Source organism: Equus asinus, chromosome 6, assembly GCF_041296235.1.
Source record: "Equus asinus isolate D_3611 breed Donkey chromosome 6, EquAss-T2T_v2, whole genome shotgun sequence".
In the NCBI taxonomy this organism is placed as follows: Eukaryota; Metazoa; Chordata; class Mammalia; order Perissodactyla; family Equidae; genus Equus; species Equus asinus.
This window is the reverse complement of record NC_091795.1, coordinates 77,453,774-77,469,662: the sequence shown is the minus strand read 5'-3', so window position 1 is coordinate 77,469,662 and position 15,889 is coordinate 77,453,774. Positions and strand designations below refer to the sequence as shown.

The 15,889-nt window shown below is 42.3% G+C and overlaps 1 protein-coding gene across 9 annotated transcripts in view; it reads left to right on the top strand.

Annotated features, from left to right (window-relative positions):
* Positions 1-7,240: 7,240 nt before the first annotated feature.
* Positions 7,241-15,889, top strand: part of LCLAT1 (lysocardiolipin acyltransferase 1) — a 192,348-nt gene continuing 183,699 nt past the window's right edge. For 2 of the 9 annotated variants that reach the window (XM_070512350.1, XM_070512343.1), the window contains exons 1-2: positions 7,241-7,418; positions 8,230-9,072. The gene's annotated coding sequence lies outside the window, so the exon portion shown is untranslated. Of the gene's footprint in view, positions 7,440-8,229; positions 9,073-9,103; positions 9,335-9,670; positions 9,780-9,800; positions 11,634-11,741; positions 12,001-15,889 lie in introns of those variants that run through there. The other 7 variants (XM_014866451.3, XM_014866450.3, XM_014866448.3 and 4 more) reach the window with 7 other exon arrangements.

Below are 15,889 nucleotides of genomic sequence, written 5' to 3'. Positions count from 1 at the left end.
AAAGCAGAGGGATTATGCTTAAGGGTGGATCATGAGTATATTGGATTAAGGGGGCAGAATATAAAGCTGGTTTAGGGGAATTTGCTAATAAGAGGCACATTCCCATGACATAATATTTAATACCTCCGCACATGCCCTGCGAGCCAGTTCTAACATACTTCTGGGATGGTTCTCAGAAGCTGGGAAAAGCAGTGGCCACATTAAATAAAGTAGAGATACCAGAAATGTCATGGTAGAATGTGGATAGAGGAATCAAAAAGCTCTGAGAAGTAAGCAGGCCAAAATGCATTGACCAAATAAGACCAGGAAAACTTTGAGCTGCCTATGTTCTTCTGGAGGGCCTGGATGACTATTAAGGTGATGGCAAATGCTCTGGAAGGGGCACCAGTATCATTGAGAAGCTCAGTGGTGTTTGTCCTCTGTAGAAGAGGGCTGATGGTAGAAGATGCTGTTATAGAATAGGATCCTCTAGTAGCATGGAGATGACAGGATCCTAGAATAGCAGAGCCAATTGTAAAAAGCAGTGGTGACGTAATTACCATTATGGATAGTAAGGTTGAAGTGGCAGCCAGGGGTACTAACCTGACCTGGAGATGGCTAATAGAATACAGTATTTCTAGGGACAAGATAGATGGGCAGACAGAAAGGGTACTGCTTAATACATAATCAGAAGAGATTAAGAAAGGATAAGTAGAAGGTTGGGGTCAACATCACTCCAATGGAAAGTCATAATCTCTTGCCTGATTTCAGGATGTGAGCCTATTCTCAGACCTAGAACACAGGGACTAGAAGGAGAGACTGTGTGTCCATGAAGAAGGACCTGGAACACCATGGCAAGTACATACAAATTTCTTCAGTTCTTCTCCAAAGTGACTTATGGTTATTTCCTTGGATAATCAGAGACTGAGAAATGAGGAATACCGTGATCTTTTGAGGAATGTTGGATACAGTGTCTAAGTTGATTGGGGATACCCAGGGGACCAACGCATCATCATAGTACCCCGGTTAGAACAGGAGAATATTGGAGTCAGATAAATAATGGAGTCTTCAGCCAGGTCTGTCTCACAGTGGACCCACTGGGTCCTCTTACCAACCTGGTGGTCATTTCTCTGATTCCTGAGTGTATAATTGGAACAGACATACTTAGTCATGGATAGAACTCTCACATTGGTCCTTATGCATAGAATGAGAGCTATTATAGCAGGAAAAGCCAAGTGGAAAGCCCGTGGAACCTGCTCCCTCACCACCAACCAAGATAGGAAATAAAGACAATATCACAGCCAGGGGGAAATAACATTCACATGGAATAGACAACATTATACGTTTATAATCTTGTTCCTGGGCTATGTTCATTTTCCTGTTTTGTGTCATAATATATTCCAAAGGAACCCAGACCATCTGGCCATTTAACAGAACATCATATTGGTCTACAATATCAAAATATCATGTTAGTTGGACCTGATGAGCAAGAAATGCAAGTAATCTGGATGCCTTGATGAGACACATACATTCCAGAGGGTGGATAAAACTCACAAAAATTCAGAAGCCTGCTACATTGATGAAAATTTTAAATAACAATGTTATTCTTAAAGTTTTGACATATTTTGAACTTATAGGAGAGATTCAAAAAACCCCTGAGATTTTCTGTATCTTTACCCAGCTTACTTTTATGTTAACATCTTATATAAACATAGAATTTATACCAAAACAAATAAAATAACCTTGGCACAATAGTATTATGTAATGTACAGACCTTATGTGGATGGTGAAGTGGTCCAATGATCTAGGGTACGTCAGGACATTTCCTCCAAAATAAGGGTAAACTTACCGTATTTTGTATCTCCTACCACTAAGAAAGAAGCATAACACTTGGTGGATCTCTTCAGGTTGACGTTGATGTGGCTGGTTTAAGTAGGGCTTATAAGTGAACATAAGTGAGGCCATCTTGTCACGCCAAATGACCCTTTCCTAGTTAAAACCTTTCCAGCATGTAATCGTTATAAATTACTGCACACTTTCACAATTTCATGGCCCTCGCCCTGTGCACATACCCCTGCTGAAGTACTCTGATAACTTTGTTCTTAACAATCTTAACAATTTTCCCAAGGAACAAGAAGGCCGCCAGGAAGAATGAACACCTGTAAGGTATCCATCATCACTGACAGAAGAAAGGAACAATGAGAGGCCCTGGAGTCTGTCATGCCGGAAGGCTGACATTTCTAACCCCCCCTCCTTACTGCCCATTTTCCCTATATAACTGCCTCAAGATTCTGTAATTCTCTAAGATGGCTTTTTTGAGACATTAGTTTACCATCTTCCGATTTGCTGGCTAATCAAAAGCTTCCTTTCTTGATCTCTAACTCATTGTGATTAATTGGTTCAGATAGTGGTGAGCAGAGCGAGCCCATTGCTCTGTAACAGGCTCAGATCAAGAACGGACTCAGCCACATGTCCAGCCTGCAGTGCAAGGAGCCCTGCCACTTTGGCCATATCACCTGACACAACTCATGAAACTGTGGTAGAAGAAAGACCATGTGGAGCCTCTTGCAAGTCCCAAAAGAAGAGTCACATTGCAGCCCTCAAGAATTCTGGAGCATGGCCATGCCAACTGGGGGAGAGAACTATACACATTTGAAAGCATCTTCTGGCATGCTACTGAGCCCTGATAGAGCCTGAGCACCTGGCCATGGGGCATGAAGAGACCATGCAACCCAAACTGCCCATCATGTGTTGTATAATATCAGACCCGCCAGCTCATAAGTGTGTGTGGGCCTAGCAGCAATCTTTTAAAATGGAAGTAGTACATTGAGATTGAGTTTGAGCAGGCCTAGAGAACACACATGAGCTGCATGAACAGATGGCCAAGATCTCCATTTCTCCTACCACTATTGTACAAACACCTCTTGCTTAGCCCATGGAGAGTTTCCTTGACCAGATGATAGAGGAGGAAAAGCCTAAGCTTAGCTGAAGATTGATATACTTGGTCTGTGGATGCAAGAGGAAAATGGACTGCTACGTCACTGCAGACCTCCTCAGAGTGAGACTTATGCTCCCAACGGGCCGAGTTTAGGCCAGTGCTCCTGGTCATCCATTTTGTTTGGGAGAGAACTGGCTCAAGAGAAGGATGTACGTGGACACTGGCAGGGGCAAAGGGCTTAGCTGGCTAGTCAGAGGCCTGGAAGGAGCAAGTTTGGAAGATTGGAGACAGAAAGATCTGGGGTGGGAACCTAAGGGAGTGAGCACAAATTGTGAGGATCTTTGTATCATATGCTAATAATCCTCAAAGAGCATTCAACACAGCTGGGCAGAAGAGTTAGGAATAAATGCATCAGTGTCAGAGAGATCTGTATTCAAACCCCCGACTCTGCCATCCACTCGCTGTGAGATCGTGGGCAAGTTGCTGAACCATCCTAAGTCTCACATCCTCACCCATCAGAAGGATGTTTCGAGAATTAAATGACATGCATGAGGGGCTTACATGGTACCTGGCACACTCTGAGTGCTCAATAAATGGCAGGTGGTCGTTATTGTTATTTCATTTAATATGTTCAACAGTCCTAAGAGATAAGCACTAATTAGCCAAATTTATCAGACAAGAAACTGAGGCCCAGGGAAATTAAGTGACTTAACCAGATTTTCAGTTTGTCAAGTATCAGAAACGGGATTCAAATGAAGATTTGTTTGGCTTCCATGCCCATGTGTGGCTTCAACACCCTGTCTCAGAGGAACGGCCCTAGAAGTGAGAGACAAGACATGGGCTTGCTACAGGGTGAATTCTCTCTTTCCTTTACAACAATTCTGAAAGGAAAGATTATTCTCTGGATTTTACGGATGAGGGATCTTGAGGATCAGAGGGATTGCAATACCTGACTAAGGCCACATAACTAGTAAATGGAGGAAGCTGGGATTTGAGCTACTTTTTCTGTATAACTCAAATATTCTTTTACCTGGGGCAGGGTTGGTGATGGGATTCATTTTAGGGAAATTCTACGGGGAGAATCTCAGAAAATTATTATTCCATCAGGGCTTGGAGCTCAAGGACAGTTTTAGGCTAGTGGACCTTTATCCGAGTGCAAAGGACCTTCTTTACCAAGAGTCAGTAAGTTATTAATAGGGTTATTACCTAAAGTAGGACAAAAGCACCTTCTAAACAATTTGAGCTCTTTGCTTCCTTGCTATTTACTTAACTTGTAAAGTTTATGATCAGAGTTGCCTATGATCCAACTATGTTATAAATTCATGTATTTTATTATTATTCACGTAGTGGTTTGAGCACACAGGACAGATGTGGTCAGTGTGGGAAGTTCCGGCAGATACACACTACAGGAAATGTTCAGAAGATCAGTTGTGCAGTGTGGGGGTCCACTTTTTGGACGGGGAGCCCCCTAATCTCAGGGATGACCTTAGCATAAATTTACCTAAATTGCAGCAAGATGGTCTGGGCCCATGTTTTGTCACACCCTCAGTGGGATCAGCCAGCGTGCTTTAATGCCATACTCCTTCGGTTTGTCCTAGAGTCTTTTTCCTTGTACACTCTGTGATATTGTGATATAATAAGAAATATATATTTGATCTTCAACTTGGTTCCTAGCATGGAGCTTCTAAAATCCTTGTGTTTTGTTGTGTGATGGAGGCTAGAATGGCCTTTTGTTATTCATAACAAGCCTCTAAAACCTGAGTTTATGCTAATAAGTTAACTTTTGGATGATGTGGGCTGGTTGCCAGAGGAACCAACCACATGATTAGAGGGTGGGAATGTTCAACCTCACCCCCAGACCTCCTGGGAAGGGACCAGGGCTGGAGGTTGAGTTAATTACCAATGGCTGATGATTCAATCAATTGTGCCTATACAGCATAATGAAATCTCCATAAAAACTCCTAAACATCAGGGTTCTGAGAACTTCTGGGTTGGTGAGCACACGTCGACGTGCTTGGGAGGTTAGCATGCTTGAAGCTGGCATGGAAGCTCTATGATTACTGCCCCCAATACCTTGCCCTGTACATCTCTTCCACTTGGAAGTTCCTGAGTTGTATCCTTTATAATAAGCCAGTAAGAATATGTAAAGTGTTTTCCTGAGTTCTGAGCTGTCTAGCAAACTAAAACCCAAGCATAGGGTTTGTGGGAACCCCCAAATTACAGGTGGTTGATCAGAAGTACTGGAGGCTCCAGCTTGCGATTGGAGCTGAAGTGGGGGGTAGTCTTGTGGGACTGAGCCCTTAACCTGTGGGGTCTGCATTAATGCCAAGTAGTTAGTGTCAGAATTGCATTACATAGTAGGATACCTGTTACTGCCTACAAACATAGGTTCTTTACCCGCTACACAAGAGGGGCCAAATGAAAACTGGAACGCCGGCCTTATGGCAAGGAAAGGGCTTTTATTTCTGATGATATCAGCCGGGAGACGAGAATGAGCCCTCAGATTTGTCTTGTCTCTTCTTATGTCCCGGAAAGAGGGGAGGAGAGGGGTTTTAAAGGTTTGTGAGGAATGTGACTGCTTGTAGAGAGGCAGTGGGGAGTCAGAGGCCTTGCTGGTCGGAGCTTTCCCACCAGCCTGCATTAGGCCTTGGGACACTGTTTGCAGGGAGGAGGAGGAGATGATAAGGAACCCAGGTGGGTGAACTTGGCGGTTTGTCTCCATGGCATATTGTGGATTCGGGAGCCAGGGAGTAAGCAGGGAAAAGAGTGCTTTGGTTTTAACCCCACATATGCTGGGTTTAATGTAGGGGAACTGATATTAGGGCTGGCATCACACCCAGTTGTCCTCAGAGAATCTGAAAACCGCTTGGTGTGGAAAACCCAATCATGTGGGTGTTGGAAGTATTTGGGGTAAAAAAGAGCTAATACCCTCAGGACTCCAGAGTTTTGATCCTTTCCTTCAGGTCCCACCACTCCACCTCTAAGAAAGGCCCCAGACTAGAAGGTGATATAGAGAAGAAACTGGGGCGACTCATTGAAGTCAGTTAACCTTTATTCAACACCTGCTGTATTCAAAAGTGTAGATTATCTTCCTCCATTCTTGTGGTCTGTTCTAGGAGTTACAGAGATGCAAAGATAAACTATTACACAATCCCTGCTTTCAAAACATCTTCAGGAGCTTCAGGTTTTCCCCTTTGACGTCAAGAAACCAAAAAACTTGTAGGAGTGGGGGGAAAAAGAATTTAGAGATCTTTTATCCTAGCAATCTTATTTTAAGGATAAAAATGAGGTCTAGGGTTCACAGAGATAATTGGCAGACTTGGCTTTTGTATTAGTGTTTCCGTCTGCTGTTTATCTTCATTTTCGAACACAATTTTAGCACATCTTAAATATTTCAATATTTCTGAACAAAATCGACAAGGTTATGAAACTGATTTAGAAGAGGAGCACAGGAACTTTCGATTCACGGACAATTTAGCTATATTGAAGCTATGCATCCATAGATGTTCATTATTATTACACCATAAATTTTGGGAGGACAGGAAGCTTGTACATAAAAAAAATTCGCCACCGCCCCTCCCCCTGGTGCCTTGTTGAATAAACGAATAAAACACATAAACATACGTGAATGACTGATGAATGGCTGTGTGTGTGATGTACAATTTTTGTACTGTTTATTATTTTTAAGATTTTTAATTGGTGAGTCTTTGTTGAAGGCCAGCAGGAGGAAGGAATTGAGTAGGAAACGAAAAGAGGTTGGAAGCACAGTCCGCACCCTTTATGGGGCCCAGAGTCCACTAGGTTAGGGGACAGACACACCACGTGAAAGCGATGAGTACCTTTTCCGAGGGGTATGGTGAAAATGCTGCGGGTGCTCAGACAGGGAAAGTTTTCCTAGGATTGGGGAAATGCTGAGCCTGCTAGGAAGAGCTTGGCGCTGCTCATTAGGAACCTGAGTTCTAGAACCGGTTCCACTACTGATTTGCCCCGTGACTTAGGGTTAGTAAATTAGGCTTGTAAATTAAACTCCCCAGATTTGTTTCCCACTCTGAAACTCCAGGCGTTGGACAGACTATTAGGTTCCCTGGGGCAATGCCCTGAGTGATCTCCTATTTCTATTGCTTCTCGCCCCTACGCCCCGTCGCCCCCTCGCTCTCTCGGTCCTTCCTCTCCCAGAGACTAGACGAGGAAACGAGCGCGGCTCCTTTAAGGGAGCCCTCGACGACAGGCGCCCGGGAGCCCCCAGCGGGGGACAGCGGAGCAGGGCGGGGCGCCGGGGACCCGGGCTTCCCACGCAGTCGGGGACGCCGCCGCGTCACGGCGCTCGCAGCCAATCAGGACGGCGCCTGCCTGGACGCATTACTAGGGCGACGGGCCGGACGCCTCCCCGCTCCGGGATGAATTAGCGGCGGGTTCTGCCCGGAGGTTGTGACCCCCAAGGATTCTCCAGGCCGCCCACGCGCCCCCAGCGGCGTCGCGTGTGGTCCCCTGCTGGTCACAGGTGGGAGGCTGGAAGTGTCAGGTGGGGGTTCCGGCGCGGGGAAAATGGCGGCGGCGGCCGGGGGATCCCCGAGTGGGCGGAGGGGGAGCGGCCGCACTGGCTCTTCCCCCTGAGTCGCGGGCCTCCCCGGGCTGCGGCCCCGGTAACAGTCACTTGACCGGGAATTGGGGACCCGACGCAGTTGGCCGCGTCTCCGGCTCAGGTGTGAGCAGGACCTGGGGAAGCGAATCCTGGAGGCTGGTGGAGGCGTCGGGGCCGCGCGGGCTGGGCGAGGGCGAGGGCGAGGTGGCCGCCGCGTGCCGGGGGCCAGGCGTCCCGTCGATGTTAAAGATGAGCCTGAAGACCTTCCTGCTCCGGACCTGGGCTGGCTTGGCAGCTGCACCACCCCAGCACCGTCCGAGCTCTGCCGCGGTTAAATCCGATTTGTCAAACGTCCCACGTGCGAGGTTTGGACGTGTGGTGTCAGGGCAGCGGCTGGCGCTGCTTTATCTGTGCATCCTCTAGGCGTCAGACGCCTGCTTATCGGCGCTGGAGTGGCAGTGCCACGAGAGGAAAAGTAGGCCCTAGCCAGGGACAGAGGTACCTTATCTCTGAAATGGGCATAGCATTTCCAGTCCAAACAACCTCATTGTACTGTTGTGAGAAAAAAAAAAAGACAATATATGTAAAAGGGCTTAAAAAAGTTAAAATCGCAGTGATAACAGTTGACATTTATTATTGTGCATTTGAACTACCAGGCATTGATCTAAGGACCTTGTATGTGCTAACATGGTCACTCAGCATCATTGTGAAGATAATCTTTGTTTTACAGAGGAGGAAGCTGAGGCACATGGAAGTTTATTTGCCCCACATCGGACAACTAGCATTGTGATTCCAGCTGTGTTCTTAACCACCATGCGTACCATCCTCCTGTATCATACAGATGTGTTATGTGTTAAGGGGATATTTGTGAACAAGTTTTCAACAAAGTAATTTTGTTTGTGGGTTTTAGTTGTAATGTATAAATAATAACCATAATTCATTCCACTGGCATTTGATTTATATTGTGATGACTACAGTTACTTTGGTTAAATGGTATATCCATCCTACCTTTGCTGCCCATTATTTAAAAAAAGTGTTTTAAAACAAAAAGTTGTGACTGATTTCTAACAGGAAGTGCAATTAAATAAGGAAGATTTTAGTTTTTATTAAACTTTAAATTTGTTGAATGCCTTTTAAAAAGAAAACTTGTGTTAGGTTCATTGCTTTGACATATTTGTACTAATTTTTCTAGTCTCTATTTATAGAAAAAAGTGATAGGAATAAAAGTGGCTGGGACATTCATTCTTTCGTTGAGCCTTTGTGGAATTGCCCTGCAATGTACCTGGATTCTAAAGATTAATTCCTGACCTTAGTCTTGAGGAGTCCAGGGAGAAGCCCCAGGTCCAGAAGTTTGTAGACTAGTGAATGAGACACACAAATAAATGATTAACTCACGCAGTGTGATAAGGACTCAAATATAGTTGTGCTGAGTACAGAGAGCTGTGGGAACACATACAAGGGAACAGTTGCTTCTGCTGGGGTAGCTGTGGTCCAGAGAGGAAGGGAACTGACTGCAGGATTACCAGAGAAAGGGCCTGTAGCCAAAGGAGGAAACAGTGCAAAGTCAGGACAGGTGAGAGTGCGTGGGTGTCCAGGGGTCAGAGCAGAGGATTTGTAGGAGTTGCTGAGAGAGAAGCCGGGAAAAGTTGGTGCTGGATTGTGAATTCTCAGCTAGGAGAGTGACTTTATCCTGTGGGACCTGTAGAAGGATCTTAATCATAGGAGTACCATGATCAACTTTATGTTCTGGAGAGGTGACTTTGGTGACAGAGTGAAAGAGAGAATGTAAGAGGAAGACCAGTTAAGGACAGTCTCCATACTCCAGATGAGAGGTGGTGAGTGAACCAGAACTTCGGCTGTGGCAGAGCAGCATTCATAGTTCACTGCATAAATTTTGAAGGCAGAATGGAAGATTGACTGGGTGTGAAGAAGAATAGTATGGGGGTGGGAAACACCTGATGAGTGAGTAAAGGAAAGAGTAAGGTGGTTTTTTTTTGTTTTGGTTTTTTGGTAATGATATGGTTGGAGATTGGAGATATTAACTAATTTAGGAAAAAGGATAGAGCAGGAAATTCTTTGTTACTGGGTTTTGGGAGAGTTGTAAACCCTCTGAATTTGTTGGGTCAAATAAGTTGTAATGAAACCAGGCTTATAACTTCCTCTAGGCCTCTGATTTCTGATACTACAAAAAACTTAATTATATCATCAAAAGTCTAGAGGGTCTAGTGTAAAGGTTGCTCCATTGGAGGAAAGCTACACAAAGGGAGTGGGAAGAATAAGGTATGTTTGGGGCAATATGCTAGAATAATGGTATTAGAGTTTTTTTCTTTCTTTTTCAGTAAGTTTTTAATATATTTGTATTGAAGTCGTTATAATTGGGAAGTAATCACAAATGAATTCTCTAGTTTTAAAACTGATCTCCACTCAAACATTCATAATACTAGAGTTGTTTAGCACCCAACAACGTAACATGAATGCATTCCAAATTGACTGTAGAAACCTTGCAAAGATGCAGGATTTCATGAATTCAGAGCAAGGTCAAGAATTGCTCAAACCATAAGCTCAAATCAAAGAATTAGTGAGTAGAGTAGGTATAGATTTCTGAAAAAGGACTCTCAGAGTAATTGACTGTAAAAATGATTGATAAATTTGACTTCAGACTTCACTAATATTGAGAACTTCCCTCCATCTAAAGATACCGTTAAGAGAGGGGCACAATACAGACTGGAAGAAGAAATTTGCAACTCATATATCTGACAAAGGACTCAACCTAAATATGTGTATGTGTGTGTACAATTAATAAGAAAAAGACAATTTAATTAAAAAATGTACAGAAGTCTGGAACAGGCACTTTCTAATAGAGGGTCTCTGAATGGTCAGTATGCATATAAAAAGGCGCTCAACGTTATTAGTCAATAGGGAAATGCCAATTAAAACAATAATGAGACACTACACACTTTCCAGAATAGCTAAAATTAAAAAGATCGTCAGTGCCAGTATTGGCAAGGATGTAGAGCAACTAAGTCTCTTTTATGTTGTTGGTAGGAATGTAGAATGGGACAGTCATTTTGGAAAACTGTGGCATGGGTAGGTCTAATCCTACCCATGACCCAGCAATTCCATCCTAAGTATATAGGCAAGAGAAACAAATGTATGTGTCTACCAAAAAAAAAAAAGTAACAGAATGTTCATAGCACCTTTATTCATAATAACCAAAAATTAAACAAAACTCAAATGGATATCGGCAGTAGAATGGATGAATAAATTGTTGTATAGTTTTAAAGTGAAACAAAAAAGCAATAAAAGAGAGTGAGTTACTGATCCAGGCATCAACATGGATGGATCTCATAGACATAATGAGCCAGACAAAAGGTTGCATGCTATATGATTGCATTTAAATGAAGTTCAAAAACAGGTACAACTGTCTCTGGTTATAGCAGTTAGCATGGTGGTTCCTGGTGGTTAATGATTGGAAGGGGCATGAGGGAACCTTCTGGGATGTTGGAAATGTTCTATATCTTGAGATGAGTGGTGGTTACATGGGAGTATGTATATGTAAGAATTCAAGTTGCACATCTAAGATTTGTGCAGTTTACTGTTGTACCTTAATTTAGAAAATTTGGCAATGTTAGACCAGTTAACTTTTGATGAGGAAAACCAGCAGGGGTGATGATGAGAGAGGTACTTTAAAAGAATTTAAAAGCAGTATGAAATCTAGAGTTTTTGTTGTTGTTGCAAAAATGAGTTTTATATAATTGTCTTGTAAAAGGCAAATGTGAAATCAAGGCTGTTATATGCTGTTTCACAGTTTGGTCACAAAATTATGTCTCAAACCCTTTACCAATTGATGAATTCCTTTTCCTAAGAATTAGTGCATAGTTGTAAGTGTAACCTAAATTTTGGGAAATATAAGATACATTATGAAAATAAGTTGATTTATATTTTGTTTCATTTTTTTGGAAAATTCTGGTCAAATGTCTTTTTTATCATTATGAAATATAGCCCCTGTTTAAGAGAAATCACTGTGTGGCCTTTTTTTCTACTGTGCTGATTGCTCTTGGATAATGAGTACTAGCCGTGATTCCTTTGGCTTCAAGGTTCTGAATGTAACACTGGAGCTAAGAAAAGCCTTTGGTGAGTTTCCTATACCCCTGGGTAAGGCTGGAAAAAGGCCTTTGTGACCTTCAGTTTGATTTGACAGCAAGTGTTCATCACACCTCTACCTAGTCCTCTCCCTCTGGCAGTAGGGCCATGGAGATCCTGCTGTGACAACCCCGGGAGGCAGATGGAAGGGCCGGCTGAGGGGCAGCCATCAGTGAAAGCTGCCTAGAGATGGTTAACCACTTGACCAGCAGTCTTTCACAATTGAAGCTTCTGAAAACTTAAATTGTTCACTTCCTCACAGGAAGTAGATTACTGTTCTAGGGACGATACAGGGAAGATTTATGCTACCCTTAGTTTTCCATCTCAAATAGGAAGAGGTGACCTCCCTTTTATGTTTGTAAGTATATGGTTTTATTCCCTTGGGACAACCTCGTGGAACAGGGGGCTAGCATGTTGGTTAGCTGGTGTCTAGTGGTGTCACAGAGCAAATGATGGATAAAAGGTGGGAATAAGAGCATGATGAGGGAAGAGAAATGAGTGGTGGCAGCCATTCTTAATGGCTCTGTGGCTGGGAGTGTGGAGTGAAAGTATTGTTTACCCTGGCCTGGCAGTGACTCTCCCAACCAGAATGTTTAGGTATCTTGGGGGAAGGCAGCTTTGTCTGTGGCTCTTACTGTTTCTGCTCTCCTGTTGTTGTAATGCAAATACTTTCTTAGAATTATTTTTTCTTTATATTGTGTAGATTTAATAAAATTTGCCTATGTGGGGTTGGGGAGGAAAATTATGGTAACTAGGAGTGGCTTGAACACCAAAATGTTTGTTTATTTAACTTGAACATTTTGGGATACTTACCATGAACTTGGTGATAGGAACAGAGTTGAATAAGACATGGTTCCTGTCCTTGAGCTTACTTTCTGAAGGAGGAGATAAACAAATTGGTGTCTTTAGAGATCACTGAGATTTTGTTACTTGTCACCTCTAGGTTTTTTATGATGAAAAGTGAGCCTGGCAACTGTGAGACTATTAGGAGGTCCATAGGTGGTAATGATGACCCTCTCTTTAAATAACTAATAATATTAATAGCAGCTAGCATTTATTGAGTGCTTATTACATACCGGGTTCAGTCCTGAGTGCTTTAAGTTTTTGAATCCTTTAATCCTCACAACTTCCCCTAAGAGGTAAATATTACTAATCTTCATTTTACCTGTGAGGAAACAGACCCATAGAGGTTAAGTAACATGGATTTGAACCTAGGCAATCTGGTTCCAGAGTCTGTGCTATAATGCCTGTTTTAATCCAGTTTAAAGTTAAGATATACTGTACTTATGTGGGTTTAAGTGTAAGAGATTGACTATTTGAATAAAAGTATGCCTTGTATTACAGATTATATCCAAAGTTTCTGAATATCCATTCTCAACCTAATTTACTGTAGCTGCTTAGGGTGGTTTTCTCTGTAAGGTGGGAGTTTTAAATGAGATGTCCTTTTTGCCCTTTCCCCTTTCATATGTTATCATGATTGCTTTGGAACTCGTTTAGTACTCTTGCATGTCCCATTATATCATTCTGAAATTCAGTAAAAGTATATTACTGGCTTTTTATTGTTTGTGTTATAACATATACATAATGGTATTTTGTGATTCAAACTGAAGAGTGTGTGAATTACTGGAATAACATACTTGTTAATGGGAACAACTACAGATTTAAACTTAAACTATATTTTTAGCATGGCTGTGCATCAGGACCAACTGATTAAATTAGAGGAAGAATTATGTTTGCTTTGTTCTCTCTAAGAATGGGAGAGAAGCGTAGAAGCAGGATTGAAATAATCTGGAGTAGTCCAGGGAGTGCTAGAGTGACCTTATTTTGCTGAGTTTATTTATGGTAGTAATGAAACCAGCACAATTTAGCTTTTCTTTCCTTCAGAGAAGAAATACACTAGAAGTTAGAGTTAATTAAGATTGAATCTTTGCTAGAGCTACTGTTATAAACAATTCTTGGCTATTGAGTGGGCTGATCTTCAGTGAACTGAGTCTGCCTCGGACATTATTGTTCCCAAAGCTGTATTTATTTCTCTTTCTTTTTTAAATTTTTTTTTCCTTTTTCTCCCCAAAGCCCCCCAGTACATAGTTGTATATTCTTCGTTGTGGGTCCTTCTAGTTGTGGCATGTGGGACGCTGCCTCAGCGTGGTTTGATGAGCAGTGCCATGTCCGCACCCAGGATTCGAACCAACGAAACACTGGCCGCCTGCAGCGGAGCACGTGAACTTAACCACTCGGCCACGGGGCCTGCCCCTATTTATTTCTCTTTTTATCTAGATCTCTTAACTGTTGAAAATTAGGGATGTTACATTCTTATTTTGAATTAAGAATTTTAAAATCGTATGTGGTTTTCTCTTGCACTTGTCCTTCAAACTTCTTAAGGGCCTTTTCCATACATATTTGTTAGCTCTTTACATTTCTGGGGGATGTTTCTTGTGGCCGCTGTAACAAATTACCACCAGTTTGGTGGCTTAATACAACAGAAATTTGTTTTTTGGCAATTCTGGAGGCCAGAATTCAGAATCACTGGGCTGAGATAAAAGGGTCAGGGGGCCATGCCACGTCCAGAGGTTGTGGGGGAGAATCTCTCTTCGCCTCTTCCAGCTTTTGGTGACTGCTTACATTCCTTGCTTTGTGGCAGCATCACTCCAATCCCTCCTCTGTGGTCACATTGCCTTCTCCTTTTCTTTCTGTCTGTGGTCACCTCTCTCTGTCTCCCTCTTAAAAGGATATATGTGATTATATTTAGGGCCCATGGTGGATAATCCAGGATAATCCCCATCTCAAAATACTTAATTCTATCCACAAAGTGCTTTTTTTTTTTTCCATAGAAGGTAACATTTACAGGTTCCGGGAATTAGGACCATGGGTATCTTTTGAGAGAGTCATTATTCAACCATGGTGTTTGTTAATCTATGTTTTGCAGGTACGAGATTAGATTAATTATTTAAAGTTACAAAGTTGGATTCAATCTCTTTCTCTTTCTTTCTTGCTTGATATGTGGTTTCCTACTACTACCTCCTTTTGGAAAAAAGTAATGTTCTCTGTTTATGTGGATTTGTTATACAGCAATGTTTAGGGATTCCTTTTTTTAAAAATTAGACTTTTTATTTTGAGATAATTGTCGTCACATGCAGTGATAAGAATACAGAGAGATCCCATGTGCTCTTTACCCAGTTTTCTCCAATGGTAGTGTGGGGGCCTGGAATTGGCCACCCCAAGATATGTCTCTTTGGCATGAGGGTTATTTGGGGCTGGTTGCTGCAGACAGGAAAGCAACTGAAAAGTAGAATTTACTTACCCTTTGTTAAGAGACATTTACATTGTAAAGGAAATCTCCATCTGTAAAGTTGCTTCCCTTTCTGTACCAGGAAGAAGGGGGGATGACCTTATCTCTAGAAACTTTTAATCAATGCCAAAGGCAAGGACTTAAATCTGCATTTTGTTTACTGTACTTGTGTGGTAATCTCCCAAGATCAACTCCCCCTCCACCCCCAGCATCCTCCTTTGTAGTTAGCTGAAGATGATATTTAAGGTGGGGCTTCAGCCATTTTGGCGAGTTGCTCAGCTTGCCTGAGCCTCTCCCATGTATACATGTTATAAAGCTTTGTTTAATTTTCTCCTGCTATTCTGTCTCATGTGAATTTAATTCGTTCTCTGGCCAGACGAACCCAGAGAGGGTAGAGGAAATGTCTTCCTCCCCTACAGTAACATCTTGCAAAACTCTAATATAATGTTGCAGTGGGAATATTGACATTGATACAGCCAAGATAACAGAAGAGATTCACCATAAGGAATGCTTGTATGGTCTGTTGATAGCCACACACCCCCTTCCCTGACCTCTGACAACCATTAACATGTTCTCCATTTCTATAATTCTGTCATTGCAAGAATATTGTGTAAATGAATTACACAGTATGTAACCTTTGGGGATTATCTTTTTTTACTTAGCATAATTTGGAGATTTGTCCAAATTGTTGCATATATCAGTAGTTTGTTCTTTTTTATTGCTTAGTATTCCTTACTATCCCTAGTATTCTTTGGTATGAATGTACCCATTGAAGGGCATCTTAGGTTATTTCTAGTTTTGGCTTTTATGAATAAAGCTGCTATGAACATTCATGTACAGGTTTTTGTGTGAACGTAAGTTTTCATTTCACTGGGATAAATGCCCAAGATTGCAATTGCTGGGTCATATGGTAGTTGTATAGACACATGGGTTTATTTCTGAACTCTCAATTCTGTTC